Here is a 22,982-nt window from a genome sequence, read left to right on the forward strand (position 1 = left end):
GCTACGCTGTGCATTTCGCCCTCAGGGGAAGCTAATGATAGGCTCCAGGCGAGCATCAAACTAACCAACTTAATATTGTGATACTTAGGCGCTTTCTACTTCTGGATTGGCACACACATGCTGAATCGTCTCTGGATCATCAGTAAGTACGTCACATTAGATATTTGTTTTATCGCCCTGCTGTAAATTAAAGGGCAGTTTTTCAACGGCTGTCAGTTCTGCTTCTAGCTACGCTACATCGCCCTAGCAGCACCTACGCACTGCGTTCAGATGTGCTCACCTCCGCCCTGGCGTTGAGCGCCTACAGCGCCGTCGCCTTCGGCCTCTGATGGCAGGAGGGTAGCCGACACATCAAGGCGTGGGTGGGACGCAGCACAACGCGGTGGTGGTGTAACGGTCAGCATGGTTGCTTCCCAAGCAGTTGATCCGGGTTCGATTCCCGGCCACCGCACAAAAGGTACTTTTTTCTTCTACGGGTATTCCACGTAACGAAACGCGATCTTCGAAACTGTGAACTGTCGCGGTACGAATAGTTTTCCTTCGCCCCTCGTCTCAGTCCGTGCTGCCAGGGCGCTAGTCTGCGGCTTTCGTTTCTCAGCATCGTGTGTCTCCATGTGTCGACTTGTCTCGACTTTGCTCGGCTGACGCGAAAGCTGACGCTTGGAAATGGGCATATATGTAGAGGGCAGGCGCGACAAACGACTGGGAGAGACCAAAAAACGACAAACACACGACAGAACCTTTCATTTTATTGTGGCCACAGATTCGCCCCTTAGTGTACCGAGAGGCAAGAGTGGCGTCAGCGTGCGGGACCGCATAATTATTGCTAAGCAACAACGAAGCCGAAGGAAAAATGCAAAATGAAAGAAGGCAACAGCACGTCGAGTTCCCAGCCGAGCACGCATCCATGTACTAACCACGGCCAACGATTCCTAACGCCGGTGAACAGACGAGAACCGCTGCACTACGCGCGGTGTGGCCGTTGGCGACAGTATCGCGCAACGTGTAGACACCTTACTTCTTGTGAAGATCGCTTGTTATTTACCTGGCAGTGTGTCGCTGGAGGAAGCATTGTCTTTTAGGGGAGAAAAATGAAATGGCACTTGGTGCGGTCGAATACGTGGCCTTTGTGTTCACAGCACGACGCTCTAACTTACTCAGCTATCGAGCTACGCAATGTGGCACGTCTGCAGTCCAATACCCGATCCACCGTCTCATCCACCTTTATTACTGCCCTGACACTCATTTACGCACATATCTGCTTTCGTTCACGTTTGCTCGCCTGATGCTTGGACCCCAAAAACCACAACCCAAAGATATCGTAAATGCCGTGAGAATAACCAAGACTCAGCAAACAAAAGAATGTTCGGCTACCGGGAATCGATTCCGGGCCTCGTGGCTGAAAGCCATGTCTCCTAACAGCTTTCCATTCTTTCAGGCCGCCAGACAATCAGACTTGCAAGGCAAGCACCATAGTCACTGCCGTTTCTCGTAGTATCTGTGGAACCTGTTCCCGCGTAATTTACTTGTTTTCCCGCATGTACGAAATTGGTAGTTTTGGAATATTTAAAATGCATTGTCAGATGTGGGGTTCGAACCCACGCTCCCCTTCGGGAACCAGAGCTTAAATCTGGCGCCTTAGACCGCTCGGCCAATCTGACGCGTGGGCGCCAAATCTCTTCCACCGTCGTTTCTCGGTATATCTCCAGAGCCTGACTGCGAAATTAGCGTGTTTTTTTCTTGTGTGAAGGAAATACGTTGGTTTTAGAGTATTTAAAACGAGTTGTCAGATGTGAGGTTGCACCCCACCCTCACTTTCGGGAACCACAGCTTAAACATGGTGCCTTACACCATTGTTTTCCGTCGCCATCTGTCTTGAGTGGAACGAGCAGAACTGTAGTTATCAATATTCACACTGACGCAGAGAAAACAAAAAACGACAGAAGAGGCCGTTCCCTAGCAACGGCTACGCTGTGCATTTCGCCCTCAGGGGAAGCTAATGATAGGCTCCAGGCGAGCATCAAACTAACCAACTTAATATTGTGATACTTAGGCGCTTTCTACTTCTGGATTGGCACACACATGCTGAATCGTCTCTGGATCATCAGTAAGTACGTCACATTAGATATTTGTTTTATCGCCCTGCTGTAAATTAAAGGGCAGTTTTTCAACGGCTGTCAGTTCTGCTTCTAGCTACGCTACATCGCCCTAGCAGCACCTACGCACTGCGTTCAGATGTGCTCACCTCCGCCCTGGCGTTGAGCGCCTACAGCGCCGTCGCCTTCGGCCTCTGATGGCAGGAGGGTAGCCGACACATCAAGGCGTGGGTGGGACGCAGCACAACGCGGTGGTGGTGTAACGGTCAGCATGGTTGCTTCCCAAGCAGTTGATCCGGGTTCGATTCCCGGCCACCGCACAAAAGGTACTTTTTTCTTCTACGGGTATTCCACGTAACGAAACGCGATCTTCGAAACTGTGAACTGTCGCGGTACGAATAGTTTTCCTTCGCCCCTCGTCTCAGTCCGTGCTGCCAGGGCGCTAGTCTGCGGCTTTCGTTTCTCAGCATCGTGTGTCTCCATGTGTCGACTTGTCTCGACTTTGCTCGGCTGACGCGAAAGCTGACGCTTGGAAATGGGCATATATGTAGAGGGCAGGCGCGACAAACGACTGGGAGAGACCAAAAAACGACAAACACACGACAGAACCTTTCATTTTATTGTGGCCACAGATTCGCCCCTTAGTGTACCGAGAGGCAAGAGTGGCGTCAGCGTGCGGGACCGCATAATTATTGCTAAGCAACAACGAAGCCGAAGGAAAAATGCAAAATGAAAGAAGGCAACAGCACGTCGAGTTCCCAGCCGAGCACGCATCCATGTACTAACCACGGCCAACGATTCCTAACGCCGGTGAACAGACGAGAACCGCTGCACTACGCGCGGTGTGGCCGTTGGCGACAGTATCGCGCAACGTGTAGACACCTTACTTCTTGTGAAGATCGCTTGTTATTTACCTGGCAGTGTGTCGCTGGAGGAAGCATTGTCTTTTAGGGGAGAAAAATGAAATGGCACTTGGTGCGGTCGAATACGTGGCCTTTGTGTTCACAGCACGACGCTCTAACTTACTCAGCTATCGAGCTACGCAATGTGGCACGTCTGCAGTCCAATACCCGATCCACCGTCTCATCCACCTTTATTACTGCCCTGACACTCATTTACGCACATATCTGCTTTCGTTCACGTTTGCTCGCCTGATGCTTGGACCCCAAAAACCACAACCCAAAGATATCGTAAATGCCGTGAGAATAACCAAGACTCAGCAAACAAAAGAATGTTCGGCTACCGGGAATCGATTCCGGGCCTCGTGGCTGAAAGCCATGTCTCCTAACAGCTTTCCATTCTTTCAGGCCGCCAGACAATCAGACTTGCAAGGCAAGCACCATAGTCACTGCCGTTTCTCGTAGTATCTGTGGAACCTGTTCCCGCGTAATTTACTTGTTTTCCCGCATGTACGAAATTGGTAGTTTTGGAATATTTAAAATGCATTGTCAGATGTGGGGTTCGAACCCACGCTCCCCTTCGGGAACCAGAGCTTAAATCTGGCGCCTTAGACCGCTCGGCCAATCTGACGCGTGGGCGCCAAATCTCTTCCACCGTCGTTTCTCGGTATATCTCCAGAGCCTGACTGCGAAATTAGCGTGTTTTTTTCTTGTGTGAAGGAAATACGTTGGTTTTAGAGTATTTAAAACGAGTTGTCAGATGTGAGGTTGCACCCCACCCTCACTTTCGGGAACCACAGCTTAAACATGGTGCCTTACACCATTGTTTTCCGTCGCCATCTGTCTTGAGTGGAACGAGCAGAACTGTAGTTATCAATATTCACACTGACGCAGAGAAAACAAAAAACGACAGAAGAGGCCGTTCCCTAGCAACGGCTACGCTGTGCATTTCGCCCTCAGGGGAAGCTAATGATAGGCTCCAGGCGAGCATCAAACTAACCAACTTAATATTGTGATACTTAGGCGCTTTCTACTTCTGGATTGGCACACACATGCTGAATCGTCTCTGGATCATCAGTAAGTACGTCACATTAGATATTTGTTTTATCGCCCTGCTGTAAATTAAAGGGCAGTTTTTCAACGGCTGTCAGTTCTGCTTCTAGCTACGCTACATCGCCCTAGCAGCACCTACGCACTGCGTTCAGATGTGCTCACCTCCGCCCTGGCGTTGAGCGCCTACAGCGCCGTCGCCTTCGGCCTCTGATGGCAGGAGGGTAGCCGACACATCAAGGCGTGGGTGGGACGCAGCACAACGCGGTGGTGGTGTAACGGTCAGCATGGTTGCTTCCCAAGCAGTTGATCCGGGTTCGATTCCCGGCCACCGCACAAAAGGTACTTTTTTCTTCTACGGGTATTCCACGTAACGAAACGCGATCTTCGAAACTGTGAACTGTCGCGGTACGAATAGTTTTCCTTCGCCCCTCGTCTCAGTCCGTGCTGCCAGGGCGCTAGTCTGCGGCTTTCGTTTCTCAGCATCGTGTGTCTCCATGTGTCGACTTGTCTCGACTTTGCTCGGCTGACGCGAAAGCTGACGCTTGGAAATGGGCATATATGTAGAGGGCAGGCGCGACAAACGACTGGGAGAGACCAAAAAACGACAAACACACGACAGAACCTTTCATTTTATTGTGGCCACAGATTCGCCCCTTAGTGTACCGAGAGGCAAGAGTGGCGTCAGCGTGCGGGACCGCATAATTATTGCTAAGCAACAACGAAGCCGAAGGAAAAATGCAAAATGAAAGAAGGCAACAGCACGTCGAGTTCCCAGCCGAGCACGCATCCATGTACTAACCACGGCCAACGATTCCTAACGCCGGTGAACAGACGAGAACCGCTGCACTACGCGCGGTGTGGCCGTTGGCGACAGTATCGCGCAACGTGTAGACACCTTACTTCTTGTGAAGATCGCTTGTTATTTACCTGGCAGTGTGTCGCTGGAGGAAGCATTGTCTTTTAGGGGAGAAAAATGAAATGGCACTTGGTGCGGTCGAATACGTGGCCTTTGTGTTCACAGCACGACGCTCTAACTTACTCAGCTATCGAGCTACGCAATGTGGCACGTCTGCAGTCCAATACCCGATCCACCGTCTCATCCACCTTTATTACTGCCCTGACACTCATTTACGCACATATCTGCTTTCGTTCACGTTTGCTCGCCTGATGCTTGGACCCCAAAAACCACAACCCAAAGATATCGTAAATGCCGTGAGAATAACCAAGACTCAGCAAACAAAAGAATGTTCGGCTACCGGGAATCGATTCCGGGCCTCGTGGCTGAAAGCCATGTCTCCTAACAGCTTTCCATTCTTTCAGGCCGCCAGACAATCAGACTTGCAAGGCAAGCACCATAGTCACTGCCGTTTCTCGTAGTATCTGTGGAACCTGTTCCCGCGTAATTTACTTGTTTTCCCGCATGTACGAAATTGGTAGTTTTGGAATATTTAAAATGCATTGTCAGATGTGGGGTTCGAACCCACGCTCCCCTTCGGGAACCAGAGCTTAAATCTGGCGCCTTAGACCGCTCGGCCAATCCGACGCGTGGGCGCCAAATCTCTTCCACCGTCGTTTCTCGGTATATCTCCAGAGCCTGACTGCGAAATTAGCGTGTTTTTTTCTTGTGTGAAGGAAATACGTTGGTTTTAGAGTATTTAAAACGAGTTGTCAGATGTGAGGTTGCACCCCACCCTCACTTTCGGGAACCACAGCTTAAACATGGTGCCTTACACCATTGTTTTCCGTCGCCATCTGTCTTGAGTGGAACGAGCAGAACTGTAGTTATCAATATTCACACTGACGCAGAGAAAACAAAAAACGACAGAAGAGGCCGTTCCCTAGCAACGGCTACGCTGTGCATTTCGCCCTCAGGGGAAGCTAATGATAGGCTCCAGGCGAGCATCAAACTAACCAACTTAATATTGTGATACTTAGGCGCTTTCTACTTCTGGATTGGCACACACATGCTGAATCGTCTCTGGATCATCAGTAAGTACGTCACATTAGATATTTGTTTTATCGCCCTGCTGTAAATTAAAGGGCAGTTTTTCAACGGCTGTCAGTTCTGCTTCTAGCTACGCTACATCGCCCTAGCAGCACCTACGCACTGCGTTCAGATGTGCTCACCTCCGCCCTGGCGTTGAGCGCCTACAGCGCCGTCGCCTTCGGCCTCTGATGGCAGGAGGGTAGCCGACACATCAAGGCGTGGGTGGGACGCAGCACAACGCGGTGGTGGTGTAACGGTCAGCATGGTTGCTTCCCAAGCAGTTGATCCGGGTTCGATTCCCGGCCACCGCACAAAAGGTACTTTTTTCTTCTACGGGTATTCCACGTAACGAAACGCGATCTTCGAAACTGTGAACTGTCGCGGTACGAATAGTTTTCCTTCGCCCCTCGTCTCAGTCCGTGCTGCCAGGGCGCTAGTCTGCGGCTTTCGTTTCTCAGCATCGTGTGTCTCCATGTGTCGACTTGTCTCGACTTTGCTCGGCTGACGCGAAAGCTGACGCTTGGAAATGGGCATATATGTAGAGGGCAGGCGCGACAAACGACTGGGAGAGACCAAAAAACGACAAACACACGACAGAACCTTTCATTTTATTGTGGCCACAGATTCGCCCCTTAGTGTACCGAGAGGCAAGAGTGGCGTCAGCGTGCGGGACCGCATAATTATTGCTAAGCAACAACGAAGCCGAAGGAAAAATGCAAAATGAAAGAAGGCAACAGCACGTCGAGTTCCCAGCCGAGCACGCATCCATGTACTAACCACGGCCAACGATTCCTAACGCCGGTGAACAGACGAGAACCGCTGCACTACGCGCGGTGTGGCCGTTGGCGACAGTATCGCGCAACGTGTAGACACCTTACTTCTTGTGAAGATCGCTTGTTATTTACCTGGCAGTGTGTCGCTGGAGGAAGCATTGTCTTTTAGGGGAGAAAAATGAAATGGCACTTGGTGCGGTCGAATACGTGGCCTTTGTGTTCACAGCACGACGCTCTAACTTACTCAGCTATCGAGCTACGCAATGTGGCACGTCTGCAGTCCAATACCCGATCCACCGTCTCATCCACCTTTATTACTGCCCTGACACTCATTTACGCACATATCTGCTTTCGTTCACGTTTGCTCGCCTGATGCTTGGACCCCAAAAACCACAACCCAAAGATATCGTAAATGCCGTGAGAATAACCAAGACTCAGCAAACAAAAGAATGTTCGGCTACCGGGAATCGATTCCGGGCCTCGTGGCTGAAAGCCATGTCTCCTAACAGCTTTCCATTCTTTCAGGCCGCCAGACAATCAGACTTGCAAGGCAAGCACCATAGTCACTGCCGTTTCTCGTAGTATCTGTGGAACCTGTTCCCGCGTAATTTACTTGTTTTCCCGCATGTACGAAATTGGTAGTTTTGGAATATTTGAAATGCATTGTCAGATGTGGGGTTCGAACCCACGCTCCCCTTCGGGAACCAGAGCTTAAATCTGGCGCCTTAGACCGCTCGGCCAATCTGACGCGTGGGCGCCAAATCTCTTCCACCGTCGTTTCTCGGTATATCTCCAGAGCCTGACTGCGAAATTAGCGTGTTTTTTTCTTGTGTGAAGGAAATACGTTGGTTTTAGAGTATTTAAAACGAGTTGTCAGATGTGAGGTTGCACCCCACCCTCACTTTCGGGAACCACAGCTTAAACATGGTGCCTTACACCATTGTTTTCCGTCGCCATCTGTCTTGAGTGGAACGAGCAGAACTGTAGTTATCAATATTCACACTGACGCAGAGAAAACAAAAAACGACAGAAGAGGCCGTTCCCTAGCAACGGCTACGCTGTGCATTTCGCCCTCAGGGGAAGCTAATGATAGGCTCCAGGCGAGCATCAAACTAACCAACTTAATATTGTGATACTTAGGCGCTTTCTACTTCTGGATTGGCACACACATGCTGAATCGTCTCTGGATCATCAGTAAGTACGTCACATTAGATATTTGTTTTATCGCCCTGCTGTAAATTAAAGGGCAGTTTTTCAACGGCTGTCAGTTCTGCTTCTAGCTACGCTACATCGCCCTAGCAGCACCTACGCACTGCGTTCAGATGTGCTCACCTCCGCCCTGGCGTTGAGCGCCTACAGCGCCGTCGCCTTCGGCCTCTGATGGCAGGAGGGTAGCCGACACATCAAGGCGTGGGTGGGACGCAGCACAACGCGGTGGTGGTGTAACGGTCAGCATGGTTGCTTCCCAAGCAGTTGATCCGGGTTCGATTCCCGGCCACCGCACAAAAGGTACTTTTTTCTTCTACGGGTATTCCACGTAACGAAACGCGATCTTCGAAACTGTGAACTGTCGCGGTACGAATAGTTTTCCTTCGCCCCTCGTCTCAGTCCGTGCTGCCAGGGCGCTAGTCTGCGGCTTTCGTTTCTCAGCATCGTGTGTCTCCATGTGTCGACTTGTCTCGACTTTGCTCGGCTGACGCGAAAGCTGACGCTTGGAAATGGGCATATATGTAGAGGGCAGGCGCGACAAACGACTGGGAGAGACCAAAAAACGACAAACACACGACAGAACCTTTCATTTTATTGTGGCCACAGATTCGCCCCTTAGTGTACCGAGAGGCAAGAGTGGCGTCAGCGTGCGGGACCGCATAATTATTGCTAAGCAACAACGAAGCCGAAGGAAAAATGCAAAATGAAAGAAGGCAACAGCACGTCGAGTTCCCAGCCGAGCACGCATCCATGTACTAACCACGGCCAACGATTCCTAACGCCGGTGAACAGACGAGAACCGCTGCACTACGCGCGGTGTGGCCGTTGGCGACAGTATCGCGCAACGTGTAGACACCTTACTTCTTGTGAAGATCGCTTGTTATTTACCTGGCAGTGTGTCGCTGGAGGAAGCATTGTCTTTTAGGGGAGAAAAATGAAATGGCACTTGGTGCGGTCGAATACGTGGCCTTTGTGTTCACAGCACGACGCTCTAACTTACTCAGCTATCGAGCTACGCAATGTGGCACGTCTGCAGTCCAATACCCGATCCACCGTCTCATCCACCTTTATTACTGCCCTGACACTCATTTACGCACATATCTGCTTTCGTTCACGTTTGCTCGCCTGATGCTTGGACCCCAAAAACCACAACCCAAAGATATCGTAAATGCCGTGAGAATAACCAAGACTCAGCAAACAAAAGAATGTTCGGCTACCGGGAATCGATTCCGGGCCTCGTGGCTGAAAGCCATGTCTCCTAACAGCTTTCCATTCTTTCAGGCCGCCAGACAATCAGACTTGCAAGGCAAGCACCATAGTCACTGCCGTTTCTCGTAGTATCTGTGGAACCTGTTCCCGCGTAATTTACTTGTTTTCCCGCATGTACGAAATTGGTAGTTTTGGAATATTTAAAATGCATTGTCAGATGTGGGGTTCGAACCCACGCTCCCCTTCGGGAACCAGAGCTTAAATCTGGCGCCTTAGACCGCTCGGCCAATCTGACGCGTGGGCGCCAAATCTCTTCCACCGTCGTTTCTCGGTATATCTCCAGAGCCTGACTGCGAAATTAGCGTGTTTTTTTCTTGTGTGAAGGAAATACGTTGGTTTTAGAGTATTTAAAACGAGTTGTCAGATGTGAGGTTGCACCCCACCCTCACTTTCGGGAACCACAGCTTAAACATGGTGCCTTACACCATTGTTTTCCGTCGCCATCTGTCTTGAGTGGAACGAGCAGAACTGTAGTTATCAATATTCACACTGACGCAGAGAAAACAAAAAACGACAGAAGAGGCCGTTCCCTAGCAACGGCTACGCTGTGCATTTCGCCCTCAGGGGAAGCTAATGATAGGCTCCAGGCGAGCATCAAACTAACCAACTTAATATTGTGATACTTAGGCGCTTTCTACTTCTGGATTGGCACACACATGCTGAATCGTCTCTGGATCATCAGTAAGTACGTCACATTAGATATTTGTTTTATCGCCCTGCTGTAAATTAAAGGGCAGTTTTTCAACGGCTGTCAGTTCTGCTTCTAGCTACGCTACATCGCCCTAGCAGCACCTACGCACTGCGTTCAGATGTGCTCACCTCCGCCCTGGCGTTGAGCGCCTACAGCGCCGTCGCCTTCGGCCTCTGATGGCAGGAGGGTAGCCGACACATCAAGGCGTGGGTGGGACGCAGCACAACGCGGTGGTGGTGTAACGGTCAGCATGGTTGCTTCCCAAGCAGTTGATCCGGGTTCGATTCCCGGCCACCGCACAAAAGGTACTTTTTTCTTCTACGGGTATTCCACGTAACGAAACGCGATCTTCGAAACTGTGAACTGTCGCGGTACGAATAGTTTTCCTTCGCCCCTCGTCTCAGTCCGTGCTGCCAGGGCGCTAGTCTGCGGCTTTCGTTTCTCAGCATCGTGTGTCTCCATGTGTCGACTTGTCTCGACTTTGCTCGGCTGACGCGAAAGCTGACGCTTGGAAATGGGCATATATGTAGAGGGCAGGCGCGACAAACGACTGGGAGAGACCAAAAAACGACAAACACACGACAGAACCTTTCATTTTATTGTGGCCACAGATTCGCCCCTTAGTGTACCGAGAGGCAAGAGTGGCGTCAGCGTGCGGGACCGCATAATTATTGCTAAGCAACAACGAAGCCGAAGGAAAAATGCAAAATGAAAGAAGGCAACAGCACGTCGAGTTCCCAGCCGAGCACGCATCCATGTACTAACCACGGCCAACGATTCCTAACGCCGGTGAACAGACGAGAACCGCTGCACTACGCGCGGTGTGGCCGTTGGCGACAGTATCGCGCAACGTGTAGACACCTTACTTCTTGTGAAGATCGCTTGTTATTTACCTGGCAGTGTGTCGCTGGAGGAAGCATTGTCTTTTAGGGGAGAAAAATGAAATGGCACTTGGTGCGGTCGAATACGTGGCCTTTGTGTTCACAGCACGACGCTCTAACTTACTCAGCTATCGAGCTACGCAATGTGGCACGTCTGCAGTCCAATACCCGATCCACCGTCTCATCCACCTTTATTACTGCCCTGACACTCATTTACGCACATATCTGCTTTCGTTCACGTTTGCTCGCCTGATGCTTGGACCCCAAAAACCACAACCCAAAGATATCGTAAATGCCGTGAGAATAACCAAGACTCAGCAAACAAAAGAATGTTCGGCTACCGGGAATCGATTCCGGGCCTCGTGGCTGAAAGCCATGTCTCCTAACAGCTTTCCATTCTTTCAGGCCGCCAGACAATCAGACTTGCAAGGCAAGCACCATAGTCACTGCCGTTTCTCGTAGTATCTGTGGAACCTGTTCCCGCGTAATTTACTTGTTTTCCCGCATGTACGAAATTGGTAGTTTTGGAATATTTAAAATGCATTGTCAGATGTGGGGTTCGAACCCACGCTCCCCTTCGGGAACCAGAGCTTAAATCTGGCGCCTTAGACCGCTCGGCCAATCTGACGCGTGGGCGCCAAATCTCTTCCACCGTCGTTTCTCGGTATATCTCCAGAGCCTGACTGCGAAATTAGCGTGTTTTTTTCTTGTGTGAAGGAAATACGTTGGTTTTAGAGTATTTAAAACGAGTTGTCAGATGTGAGGTTGCACCCCACCCTCACTTTCGGGAACCACAGCTTAAACATGGTGCCTTACACCATTGTTTTCCGTCGCCATCTGTCTTGAGTGGAACGAGCAGAACTGTAGTTATCAATATTCACACTGACGCAGAGAAAACAAAAAACGACAGAAGAGGCCGTTCCCTAGCAACGGCTACGCTGTGCATTTCGCCCTCAGGGGAAGCTAATGATAGGCTCCAGGCGAGCATCAAACTAACCAACTTAATATTGTGATACTTAGGCGCTTTCTACTTCTGGATTGGCACACACATGCTGAATCGTCTCTGGATCATCAGTAAGTACGTCACATTAGATATTTGTTTTATCGCCCTGCTGTAAATTAAAGGGCAGTTTTTCAACGGCTGTCAGTTCTGCTTCTAGCTACGCTACATCGCCCTAGCAGCACCTACGCACTGCGTTCAGATGTGCTCACCTCCGCCCTGGCGTTGAGCGCCTACAGCGCCGTCGCCTTCGGCCTCTGATGGCAGGAGGGTAGCCGACACATCAAGGCGTGGGTGGGACGCAGCACAACGCGGTGGTGGTGTAACGGTCAGCATGGTTGCTTCCCAAGCAGTTGATCCGGGTTCGATTCCCGGCCACCGCACAAAAGGTACTTTTTTCTTCTACGGGTATTCCACGTAACGAAACGCGATCTTCGAAACTGTGAACTGTCGCGGTACGAATAGTTTTCCTTCGCCCCTCGTCTCAGTCCGTGCTGCCAGGGCGCTAGTCTGCGGCTTTCGTTTCTCAGCATCGTGTGTCTCCATGTGTCGACTTGTCTCGACTTTGCTCGGCTGACGCGAAAGCTGACGCTTGGAAATGGGCATATATGTAGAGGGCAGGCGCGACAAACGACTGGGAGAGACCAAAAAACGACAAACACACGACAGAACCTTTCATTTTATTGTGGCCACAGATTCGCCCCTTAGTGTACCGAGAGGCAAGAGTGGCGTCAGCGTGCGGGACCGCATAATTATTGCTAAGCAACAACGAAGCCGAAGGAAAAATGCAAAATGAAAGAAGGCAACAGCACGTCGAGTTCCCAGCCGAGCACGCATCCATGTACTAACCACGGCCAACGATTCCTAACGCCGGTGAACAGACGAGAACCGCTGCACTACGCGCGGTGTGGCCGTTGGCGACAGTATCGCGCAACGTGTAGACACCTTACTTCTTGTGAAGATCGCTTGTTATTTACCTGGCAGTGTGTCGCTGGAGGAAGCATTGTCTTTTAGGGGAGAAAAATGAAATGGCACTTGGTGCGGTCGAATACGTGGCCTTTGTGTTCACAGCACGACGCTCTAACTTACTCAGCTATCGAGCTACGCAATGTGGCACGTCTGCAGTCCAATACCCGATCCACCGTCTCATCCACCTTTATTACTGCCCTGACACTCATTTACGCACATATCTGCTTTCGTTCACGTTTGCTCGCCTGATGCTTGGACCCCAAAAACCACAACCCAAAGATATCGTAAATGCCGTGAGAATAACCAAGACTCAGCAAACAAAAGAATGTTCGGCTACCGGGAATCGATTCCGGGCCTCGTGGCTGAAAGCCATGTCTCCTAACAGCTTTCCATTCTTTCAGGCCGCCAGACAATCAGACTTGCAAGGCAAGCACCATAGTCACTGCCGTTTCTCGTAGTATCTGTGGAACCTGTTCCCGCGTAATTTACTTGTTTTCCCGCATGTACGAAATTGGTAGTTTTGGAATATTTAAAATGCATTGTCAGATGTGGGGTTCGAACCCACGCTCCCCTTCGGGAACCAGAGCTTAAATCTGGCGCCTTAGACCGCTCGGCCAATCCGACGCGTGGGCGCCAAATCTCTTCCACCGTCGTTTCTCGGTATATCTCCAGAGCCTGACTGCGAAATTAGCGTGTTTTTTTCTTGTGTGAAGGAAATACGTTGGTTTTAGAGTATTTAAAACGAGTTGTCAGATGTGAGGTTGCACCCCACCCTCACTTTCGGGAACCACAGCTTAAACATGGTGCCTTACACCATTGTTTTCCGTCGCCATCTGTCTTGAGTGGAACGAGCAGAACTGTAGTTATCAATATTCACACTGACGCAGAGAAAACAAAAAACGACAGAAGAGGCCGTTCCCTAGCAACGGCTACGCTGTGCATTTCGCCCTCAGGGGAAGCTAATGATAGGCTCCAGGCGAGCATCAAACTAACCAACTTAATATTGTGATACTTAGGCGCTTTCTACTTCTGGATTGGCACACACATGCTGAATCGTCTCTGGATCATCAGTAAGTACGTCACATTAGATATTTGTTTTATCGCCCTGCTGTAAATTAAAGGGCAGTTTTTCAACGGCTGTCAGTTCTGCTTCTAGCTACGCTACATCGCCCTAGCAGCACCTACGCACTGCGTTCAGATGTGCTCACCTCCGCCCTGGCGTTGAGCGCCTACAGCGCCGTCGCCTTCGGCCTCTGATGGCAGGAGGGTAGCCGACACATCAAGGCGTGGGTGGGACGCAGCACAACGCGGTGGTGGTGTAACGGTCAGTATGGTTGCTTCCCAAGCAGTTGATCCGGGTTCGATTCCCGGCCACCGCACAAAAGGTACTTTTTTCTTCTACGGGTATTCCACGTAACGAAACGCGATCTTCGAAACTGTGAACTGTCGCGGTACGAATAGTTTTCCTTCGCCCCTCGTCTCAGTCCGTGCTGCCAGGGCGCTAGTCTGCGGCTTTCGTTTCTCAGCATCGTGTGTCTCCATGTGTCGACTTGTCTCGACTTTGCTCGGCTGACGCGAAAGCTGACGCTTGGAAATGGGCATATATGTAGAGGGCAGGCGCGACAAACGACTGGGAGAGACCAAAAAACGACAAACACACGACAGAACCTTTCATTTTATTGTGGCCACAGATTCGCCCCTTAGTGTACCGAGAGGCAAGAGTGGCGTCAGCGTGCGGGACCGCATAATTATTGCTAAGCAACAACGAAGCCGAAGGAAAAATGCAAAATGAAAGAAGGCAACAGCACGTCGAGTTCCCAGCCGAGCACGCATCCATGTACTAACCACGGCCAACGATTCCTAACGCCGGTGAACAGACGAGAACCGCTGCACTACGCGCGGTGTGGCCGTTGGCGACAGTATCGCGCAACGTGTAGACACCTTACTTCTTGTGAAGATCGCTTGTTATTTACCTGGCAGTGTGTCGCTGGAGGAAGCATTGTCTTTTAGGGGAGAAAAATGAAATGGCACTTGGTGCGGTCGAATACGTGGCCTTTGTGTTCACAGCACGACGCTCTAACTTACTCAGCTATCGAGCTACGCAATGTGGCACGTCTGCAGTCCAATACCCGATCCACCGTCTCATCCACCTTTATTACTGCCCTGACACTCATTTACGCACATATCTGCTTTCGTTCACGTTTGCTCGCCTGATGCTTGGACCCCAAAAACCACAACCCAAAGATATCGTAAATGCCGTGAGAATAACCAAGACTCAGCAAACAAAAGAATGTTCGGCTACCGGGAATCGATTCCGGGCCTCGTGGCTGAAAGCCATGTCTCCTAACAGCTTTCCATTCTTTCAGGCCGCCAGACAATCAGACTTGCAAGGCAAGCACCATAGTCACTGCCGTTTCTCGTAGTATCTGTGGAACCTGTTCCCGCGTAATTTACTTGTTTTCCCGCATGTACGAAATTGGTAGTTTTGGAATATTTAAAATGCATTGTCAGATGTGGGGTTCGAACCCACGCTCCCCTTCGGGAACCAGAGCTTAAATCTGGCGCCTTAGACCGCTCGGCCAATCCGACGCGTGGGCGCCAAATCTCTTCCACCGTCGTTTCTCGGTATATCTCCAGAGCCTGACTGCGAAATTAGCGTGTTTTTTTCTTGTGTGAAGGAAATACGTTGGTTTTAGAGTATTTAAAACGAGTTGTCAGATGTGAGGTTGCACCCCACCCTCACTTTCGGGAACCACAGCTTAAACATGGTGCCTTACACCATTGTTTTCCGTCGCCATCTGTCTTGAGTGGAACGAGCAGAACTGTAGTTATCAATATTCACACTGACGCAGAGAAAACAAAAAACGACAGAAGAGGCCGTTCCCTAGCAACGGCTACGCTGTGCATTTCGCCCTCAGGGGAAGCTAATGATAGGCTCCAGGCGAGCATCAAACTAACCAACTTAATATTGTGATACTTAGGCGCTTTCTACTTCTGGATTGGCACACACATGCTGAATCGTCTCTGGATCATCAGTAAGTACGTCACATTAGATATTTGTTTTATCGCCCTGCTGTAAATTAAAGGGCAGTTTTTCAACGGCTGTCAGTTCTGCTTCTAGCTACGCTACATCGCCCTAGCAGCACCTACGCACTGCGTTCAGATGTGCTCACCTCCGCCCTGGCGTTGAGCGCCTACAGCGCCGTCGCCTTCGGCCTCTGATGGCAGGAGGGTAGCCGACACATCAAGGCGTGGGTGGGACGCAGCACAACGCGGTGGTGGTGTAACGGTCAGTATGGTTGCTTCCCAAGCAGTTGATCCGGGTTCGATTCCCGGCCACCGCACAAAAGGTACTTTTTTCTTCTACGGGTATTCCACGTAACGAAACGCGATCTTCGAAACTGTGAACTGTCGCGGTACGAATAGTTTTCCTTCGCCCCTCGTCTCAGTCCGTGCTGCCAGGGCGCTAGTCTGCGGCTTTCGTTTCTCAGCATCGTGTGTCTCCATGTGTCGACTTGTCTCGACTTTGCTCGGCTGACGCGAAAGCTGACGCTTGGAAATGGGCATATATGTAGAGGGCAGGCGCGACAAACGACTGGGAGAGACCAAAAAACGACAAACACACGACAGAACCTTTCATTTTATTGTGGCCACAGATTCGCCCCTTAGTGTACCGAGAGGCAAGAGTGGCGTCAGCGTGCGGGACCGCATAATTATTGCTAAGCAACAACGAAGCCGAAGGAAAAATGCAAAATGAAAGAAGGCAACAGCACGTCGAGTTCCCAGCCGAGCACGCATCCATGTACTAACCACGGCCAACGATTCCTAACGCCGGTGAACAGACGAGAACCGCTGCACTACGCGCGGTGTGGCCGTTGGCGACAGTATCGCGCAACGTGTAGACACCTTACTTCTTGTGAAGATCGCTTGTTATTTACCTGGCAGTGTGTCGCTGGAGGAAGCATTGTCTTTTAGGGGAGAAAAATGAAATGGCACTTGGTGCGGTCGAATACGTGGCCTTTGTGTTCACAGCACGACGCTCTAACTTACTCAGCTATCGAGCTACGCAATGTGGCACGTCTGCAGTCCAATACCCGATCCACCGTCTCATCCACCTTTATTACTGCCCTGACACTCATTTACGCACATATCTGCTTTCGTTCACGTTTGCTCGCCTGATGCTTGGACCCCAAAAACCACAACCCAAAGATATCGTAAATGCCGTGAGAATAACCAAGACTCAGCAAACAAAAGAATGTTCGGCTACCGGGAATCGATTCCGGGCCTCGTGGCTGAAAGCCATGTCTCCTAACAGCTTTCCATTCTTTCAGGCCGCCAGACAATCAGACTTGCAAGGCAAGCACCATAGTCACTGCCGTTTCTCGTAGTATCTGTGGAACCTGTTCCCGCGTAATTTACTTGTTTTCCCGCATGTACGAAATTGGTAGTTTTGGAATATTTAAAATGCATTGTCAGATGTGGGGTTCGAACCCACGCTCCCCTTCGGGAACCAGAGCTTAAATCTGGCGCCTTAGACCGCTCGGCCAATCTGACGCGTGGGCGCCAAATCTCTTCCACCGTCGTTTCTCGGTATATCTCCAGAGCCTGACTGCGAAATTAGCGTGTTTTTTTCTTGTGTGAAGGAAATACGTTGGTTTTAGAGTATTTAAAACGAGTTGTCAGATGTGAGGTTGCACCCCACCCTCACTTTCGGGAACCACAGCTTAAACATGGTGCCTTACACCATTGTTTTCCGTCGCCATCTGTCTTGAGTGGAACGAGCAGAACTGTAGTTATCAATATTCACACTGACGCAGAGAAAACAAAAAACGACAGAAGAGGCCGTTCCCTAGCAACGGCTACGCTGTGCATTTCGCCCTCAGGGGAAGCTAATGATAGGCTCCAGGCGAGCATCAAACTAACCAACTTAATATTGTGATACTTAGGCGCTTTCTACTTCTGGATTGGCACACACATGCTGAATCGTCTCTGGATCATCAGTAAGTACGTCACATTAGATATTTGTTTTATCGCCCTGCTGTAAATTAAAGGGCAGTTTTTCAACGGCTGTCAGTTCTGCTTCTAGCTACGCTACATCGCCCTAGCAGCACCTACGCACTGCGTTCAGATGTGCTCACCTCCGCCCTGGCGTTGAGCGCCTACAGCGCCGTCGCCTTCGGCCTCTGATGGCAGGAGGGTAGCCGACACATCAAGGCGTGGGTGGGACGCAGCACAACGCGGTGGTGGTGTAACGGTCAGCATGGTTGCTTCCCAAGCAGTTGATCCGGGTTCGATTCCCGGCCACCGCACAAAAGGTACTTTTTTCTTCTACGGGTATTCCACGTAACGAAACGCGATCTTCGAAACTGTGAACTGTCGCGGTACGAATAGTTTTCCTTCGCCCCTCGTCTCAGTCCGTGCTGCCAGGGCGCTAGTCTGCGGCTTTCGTTTCTCAGCATCGTGTGTCTCCATGTGTCGACTTGTCTCGACTTTGCTCGGCTGACGCGAAAGCTGACGCTTGGAAATGGGCATATATGTAGAGGGCAGGCGCGACAAACGACTGGGAGAGACCAAAAAACGACAAACACACGACAGAACCTTTCATTTTATTGTGGCCACAGATTCGCCCCTTAGTGTACCGAGAGGCAAGAGTGGCGTCAGCGTGCGGGACCGCATAATTATTGCTAAGCAACAACGAAGCCGAAGGAAAAATGCAAAATGAAAGAAGGCAACAGCACGTCGAGTTCCCAGCCGAGCACGCATCCATGTACTAACCACGGCCAACGATTCCTAACGCCGGTGAACAGACGAGAACCGCTGCACTACGCGCGGTGTGGCCGTTGGCGACAGTATCGCGCAACGTGTAGACACCTTACTTCTTGTGAAGATCGCTTGTTATTTACCTGGCAGTGTGTCGCTGGAGGAAGCATTGTCTTTTAGGGGAGAAAAATGAAATGGCACTTGGTGCGGTCGAATACGTGGCCTTTGTGTTCACAGCACGACGCTCTAACTTACTCAGCTATCGAGCTACGCAATGTGGCACGTCTGCAGTCCAATACCCGATCCACCGTCTCATCCACCTTTATTACTGCCCTGACACTCATTTACGCACATATCTGCTTTCGTTCACGTTTGCTCGCCTGATGCTTGGACCCCAAAAACCACAACCCAAAGATATCGTAAATGCCGTGAGAATAACCAAGACTCAGCAAACAAAAGAATGTTCGGCTACCGGGAATCGATTCCGGGCCTCGTGGCTGAAAGCCATGTCTCCTAACAGCTTTCCATTCTTTCAGGCCGCCAGACAATCAGACTTGCAAGGCAAGCACCATAGTCACTGCCGTTTCTCGTAGTATCTGTGGAACCTGTTCCCGCGTAATTTACTTGTTTTCCCGCATGTACGAAATTGGTAGTTTTGGAATATTTAAAATGCATTGTCAGATGTGGGGTTCGAACCCACGCTCCCCTTCGGGAACCAGAGCTTAAATCTGGCGCCTTAGACCGCTTTTTTTTTTTTTTTTAGGGCGACAAACGAACGTTGGAAGGCCAAAACATGGAGGGTCGTGTGCGCTAACACTTCCCATCCGGTACCGGGAGTCGAACCTGGGCCTCCTGGGTGAATCCAGGTATCCTAGCCACTTTTTTTTTTTTTTTTTTTTTTTTTATATAGGGCCTCCCTTCTCCCCTTACAGCCCTCCTTGCGCTCTCCATGAATGCCTTCCTTGGCGAGCTTCTTCAGCTATAATCAAATGAAATCAATGTCTCCAGATTCACTGGCATCGTACAACAGTACACAAAAGGAATTCAATTTCTTCGTGATTACAAGGAGCTCATTGCTTCTTCTTTTTGGAATATAAGTGCCAACGAAAATTAGAAATCTTTCTCAAAACCAAGAAGAGAGGAAAAAAAAAAAGAGATGTCTCTTCCCTCAAAAAACAAATAATGAGGAATAAGAAAGAAAAGAAAACTTCAGGTTCTTCAAGCGCCATAGGCGAAATGATAACGAAATATTATTCACTGTTGTCTTGTACCTGGGAACTTCACCATGGAAATGGTGACAGGAATCGCGGATTTACTTTAGAATCACCCAATTCCCTGTTTCTCAAACAGGATTGTTAACATATTGCCAAAATCCCTCTTAATGTGTGGGAACTGGTTTCTTCGCCAATATGCCGTTGCCATATAAGCAGTAAAGGCAGTAATATTGTCTTCTCCGTGTTGCGTTATGACGTAATTGACAAAATGTCCCAGCATCCACATAACAGTATTGTTTTTCGTTTTGGGGTAAAACCGTGTATCAGGCCACAGGAGGATATCAGTTGTATAAAGACTTTCAGTGCTACGTGTGAGCAGCGCCAATCGTTTCCGCACCCAATGCCAGTTGAACTGATGTCCACAGCAAGTAAACCTGTGCCTCAGAGTGTCTACTAATCCACATTTGAGGCAGTTGTCAGTAGCACTTAAGCCAATGCGGTTGAGTTTTTCGTTGGTTGGAATAAGATTGTGGACAACTTTATACCAGGCGGAAAGCACATCGGAAGAATGAATTTTGAGAGTAATATTGGTCCACACTGCCGTCCAGACGATTCTTGGGTAGTGCATTTCAATTGTATTTGGAGCTTCGTACTTCTGCCACTGAGCAATTAAGAACACTGTCGTGAGACAAGGACTTGTGGAAACACTGTCACCTAAGTAACTCATTTCGAGGTAATAAACACCGACATGTTGCAATTGAAAGTTTAGTTTCCCGATGTCAATTGGCGGTTTCATACATTTAGGGCGAACAATGCGAAACAGCTTCGATGTGATAGTATGGGGCATCGTGGTAATTATCACAGTTGTTCGTTTTATATAGAGTGCTGTCGCCTTTCGACGGATATCATTGAGTTGCAGGCCCCCAGCTTGCACTGACTTAGACAGTGTGGTATAGGTTAACTTAAAAATATGACCGAGCCACACAAACCTACTGGACAAACGCATGATCTTATGGGCTTGCATTTTGGGAAGAGGGAACACCTGAGCGACATAATAAGCTTTACAGAGTATGTATGTATTCAAAATCCTGATCTTCTGGAGGATATTTGTCGATCGCCAGGTGTTTTCCACTATAGCTCCCTGTATTCGATTGGCAGTAAGTTTCCAGTTTTTAGCTGCCATACGTAAAGGACACCTATCGATGATGATTCCCAGAGCAACATGTTGTTCGACGATCTGTGCCCACGGTATAGCAAGAGATTCGAAGCCCCGTAAGCTTAGAACCTTACATTTACCCTCACTGAGTTTCGCTCCAGACGCAGTGCTGTAAGTATCAATCTCAGCCCGCAATTGGGCCACTTCAGACTCATGACGTAGGATAACAGCAACATCATCGGCGTAAGCCCTCACAGTAAGATTGCTCCCTAAGACAGAAAGGCCAGTTAATGTGATACACAATCTCTTCAGAAATGGCTCGAGCGACAAAACAAAGAGCGACATCGACAACGGACTGCCTTGCGGTACACCTCGTCGTATACCAACAGCTTGTGTCAGCTGACCGTTAACGGTGATCCTAGCAGTAATGCCTGTTATCATATGCCGAATGACTGCCACAGCTCGTTCTTCGAGTCCAATTCGTTGCAGGATGCGTTCTAAATAGTGATGACTAACGCGGTCAAAAGCTTTGCAAAAGTCAAGAAAAAGGAAAGCACATTTGATGTTGGTTACGGCCGCTACTGAAATAACGTCTCTGTACTCTGCAACCGGAGTCATAATGGATCTCCCTGGAAGGCAAGACTGGTGTGAATGAATAACTTTCCCAAGGATGGGGGTCAGTCTGCTATTAATCGCTCGGGCAATCGTTTTATAATCAAAGTTCAACAATGTGATTGGACGGAGATTATCAACTCGCTTGTGACCAGTTCTCTTCGGGACTAAAACAATTCTACCCACCTTGAACTCGGCAGGAAGAGGACCACCACTCATGACTTCATTAACAATTTCAGTAAAAGTACCACCAAGGACATTCCAGAATTTGATATAAAATTCCTTGGGCAAACCATCAGGACCAGGCGATTTAAAGGAAGGCGATTCAGAGATCAAGGCTAAAACTTCCTCGGGAGTGAAATCCGATAAAAAGTCGACATTGTCAGCAGGAGTAATCGCCCTATCAAAAACATTGACCACTGCACTGACAGCAGGTTCATTGACAATTTCACTGGAATACAGTCGTTGGAAATGTTGGTGAATTTCACTAATAATGGCCGCTTGAGCAGAGAGTAATTCCCCATTATCTCTTTCCAAAACATCAATGAAAGCCCGGCGGCGACGTGATAAATGCTTGAATAAATGGTACATAGATGTCATTTCGTCGGCTAAAACAGATTTAGGTTTGGATTTAACTTTCAGACCTTCCAATTGTTGACGCTTCAAGCTGACAAGTTTAGCCTTGACACGTTGAATTGACGGAAAGTTAGTGTTGGTCGCAGTGGATGAATCATACAGTTGTCGCAGCACAGTGTAGTAAAACTCAAAGGTCCTCTTGAAGGCGCGTGCTTTCTGAGCACTATAATAAATGAGACTTTTTCGAAGCTTTGGTTTGGCAACAGTGGTCCACCACATCGCTTTAGTCGGATAAAAAGTGATGGAACGCAAACAAGTTTCCCACACATGCCTGATAACGTCAAATAACTCAGCGTCCGCCAGATGCGATATGTTTAACATCCACGGGGAACGAAATAATTTGGTAGGCTGTCGATTTAAGTGAACCGTTGCCGTAAAAGCGCAATGGTCGGTAAAACTAGCCGGGATTACGTCAACCGCTAGGAGTCTGTCACTGATACAGTCCGATAGATAAATCCTATCCAGACGGCTGCATGAAGTAACGGTGAAAAAAGTGAATTTAACTAAAGTAGGATACTTCAGTTCCCAAGCATCTTTCAGCTTAATATTCTTAACGAGCTCGTGCAGTTCTTTGCAGTAATTAAAATTAGGGGACTGATCGTTTTTACGTAGAACACAGTTGAAGTCACCTCCTATTATCAGGTTTTGAGGACTGCTCCTCAACAGATATGTAACATCCTCCTTATAAAAACGTGACCGTTCGAATTTGTTGCTGTTGCCTGATGGGGCATATAAATTAACAAGGGTTACATCAAAAATTTTACAGCTCACTCCTCG

The 22,982-nt window shown here is 49.4% G+C and overlaps 19 non-coding genes across 19 annotated transcripts; 10 read left to right on the forward strand and 9 right to left on the reverse strand.

Moving 5' to 3' along the window:
- Positions 1–379: 379 nt before the first annotated feature.
- On the forward strand, positions 380–451 carry Trnag-ccc. The gene has a single exon. It is a non-coding gene; the product is annotated as a tRNA-Gly (tRNA).
- Positions 452–1,577: 1,126 nt separating this feature from the next.
- On the reverse strand, positions 1,578–1,661 carry Trnal-uaa. The gene has a single exon. It is a non-coding gene; the product is annotated as a tRNA-Leu (tRNA).
- Positions 1,662–2,344: 683 nt separating this feature from the next.
- Trnag-ccc lies at positions 2,345–2,416 on the forward strand. Its single transcript has one exon. It is a non-coding gene; the product is annotated as a tRNA-Gly (tRNA).
- Positions 2,417–3,542: 1,126 nt separating this feature from the next.
- Positions 3,543–3,626, reverse strand: Trnal-uaa. Its single transcript has one exon. It is a non-coding gene; the product is annotated as a tRNA-Leu (tRNA).
- Positions 3,627–4,309: 683 nt separating this feature from the next.
- Trnag-ccc lies at positions 4,310–4,381 on the forward strand. The gene has a single exon. It is a non-coding gene; the product is annotated as a tRNA-Gly (tRNA).
- Positions 4,382–5,507: 1,126 nt separating this feature from the next.
- On the reverse strand, positions 5,508–5,591 carry Trnal-uaa. The gene has a single exon. It is a non-coding gene; the product is annotated as a tRNA-Leu (tRNA).
- A 683-nt stretch (positions 5,592–6,274) lies between these two features.
- Trnag-ccc lies at positions 6,275–6,346 on the forward strand. Its single transcript has one exon. It is a non-coding gene; the product is annotated as a tRNA-Gly (tRNA).
- Positions 6,347–7,472: 1,126 nt separating this feature from the next.
- Positions 7,473–7,556, reverse strand: Trnal-uaa. Its single transcript has one exon. It is a non-coding gene; the product is annotated as a tRNA-Leu (tRNA).
- A 683-nt stretch (positions 7,557–8,239) lies between these two features.
- On the forward strand, positions 8,240–8,311 carry Trnag-ccc. The gene has a single exon. It is a non-coding gene; the product is annotated as a tRNA-Gly (tRNA).
- A 1,126-nt stretch (positions 8,312–9,437) lies between these two features.
- Positions 9,438–9,521, reverse strand: Trnal-uaa. Its single transcript has one exon. It is a non-coding gene; the product is annotated as a tRNA-Leu (tRNA).
- A 683-nt stretch (positions 9,522–10,204) lies between these two features.
- On the forward strand, positions 10,205–10,276 carry Trnag-ccc. The gene has a single exon. It is a non-coding gene; the product is annotated as a tRNA-Gly (tRNA).
- A 1,126-nt stretch (positions 10,277–11,402) lies between these two features.
- On the reverse strand, positions 11,403–11,486 carry Trnal-uaa. Its single transcript has one exon. It is a non-coding gene; the product is annotated as a tRNA-Leu (tRNA).
- A 683-nt stretch (positions 11,487–12,169) lies between these two features.
- Trnag-ccc lies at positions 12,170–12,241 on the forward strand. Its single transcript has one exon. It is a non-coding gene; the product is annotated as a tRNA-Gly (tRNA).
- A 1,126-nt stretch (positions 12,242–13,367) lies between these two features.
- On the reverse strand, positions 13,368–13,451 carry Trnal-uaa. Its single transcript has one exon. It is a non-coding gene; the product is annotated as a tRNA-Leu (tRNA).
- Positions 13,452–14,134: 683 nt separating this feature from the next.
- Trnag-ccc lies at positions 14,135–14,206 on the forward strand. The gene has a single exon. It is a non-coding gene; the product is annotated as a tRNA-Gly (tRNA).
- Positions 14,207–15,332: 1,126 nt separating this feature from the next.
- On the reverse strand, positions 15,333–15,416 carry Trnal-uaa. Its single transcript has one exon. It is a non-coding gene; the product is annotated as a tRNA-Leu (tRNA).
- A 683-nt stretch (positions 15,417–16,099) lies between these two features.
- On the forward strand, positions 16,100–16,171 carry Trnag-ccc. The gene has a single exon. It is a non-coding gene; the product is annotated as a tRNA-Gly (tRNA).
- Positions 16,172–17,297: 1,126 nt separating this feature from the next.
- Trnal-uaa lies at positions 17,298–17,381 on the reverse strand. The gene has a single exon. It is a non-coding gene; the product is annotated as a tRNA-Leu (tRNA).
- A 683-nt stretch (positions 17,382–18,064) lies between these two features.
- Positions 18,065–18,136, forward strand: Trnag-ccc. The gene has a single exon. It is a non-coding gene; the product is annotated as a tRNA-Gly (tRNA).
- The last annotated feature ends 4,846 nt before the right edge of the window (positions 18,137–22,982 follow it).

This window comes from Schistocerca piceifrons, chromosome 2, assembly GCF_021461385.2.
Source record: "Schistocerca piceifrons isolate TAMUIC-IGC-003096 chromosome 2, iqSchPice1.1, whole genome shotgun sequence".
Classification (NCBI taxonomy): Eukaryota; Metazoa; Arthropoda; class Insecta; order Orthoptera; family Acrididae; genus Schistocerca; species Schistocerca piceifrons.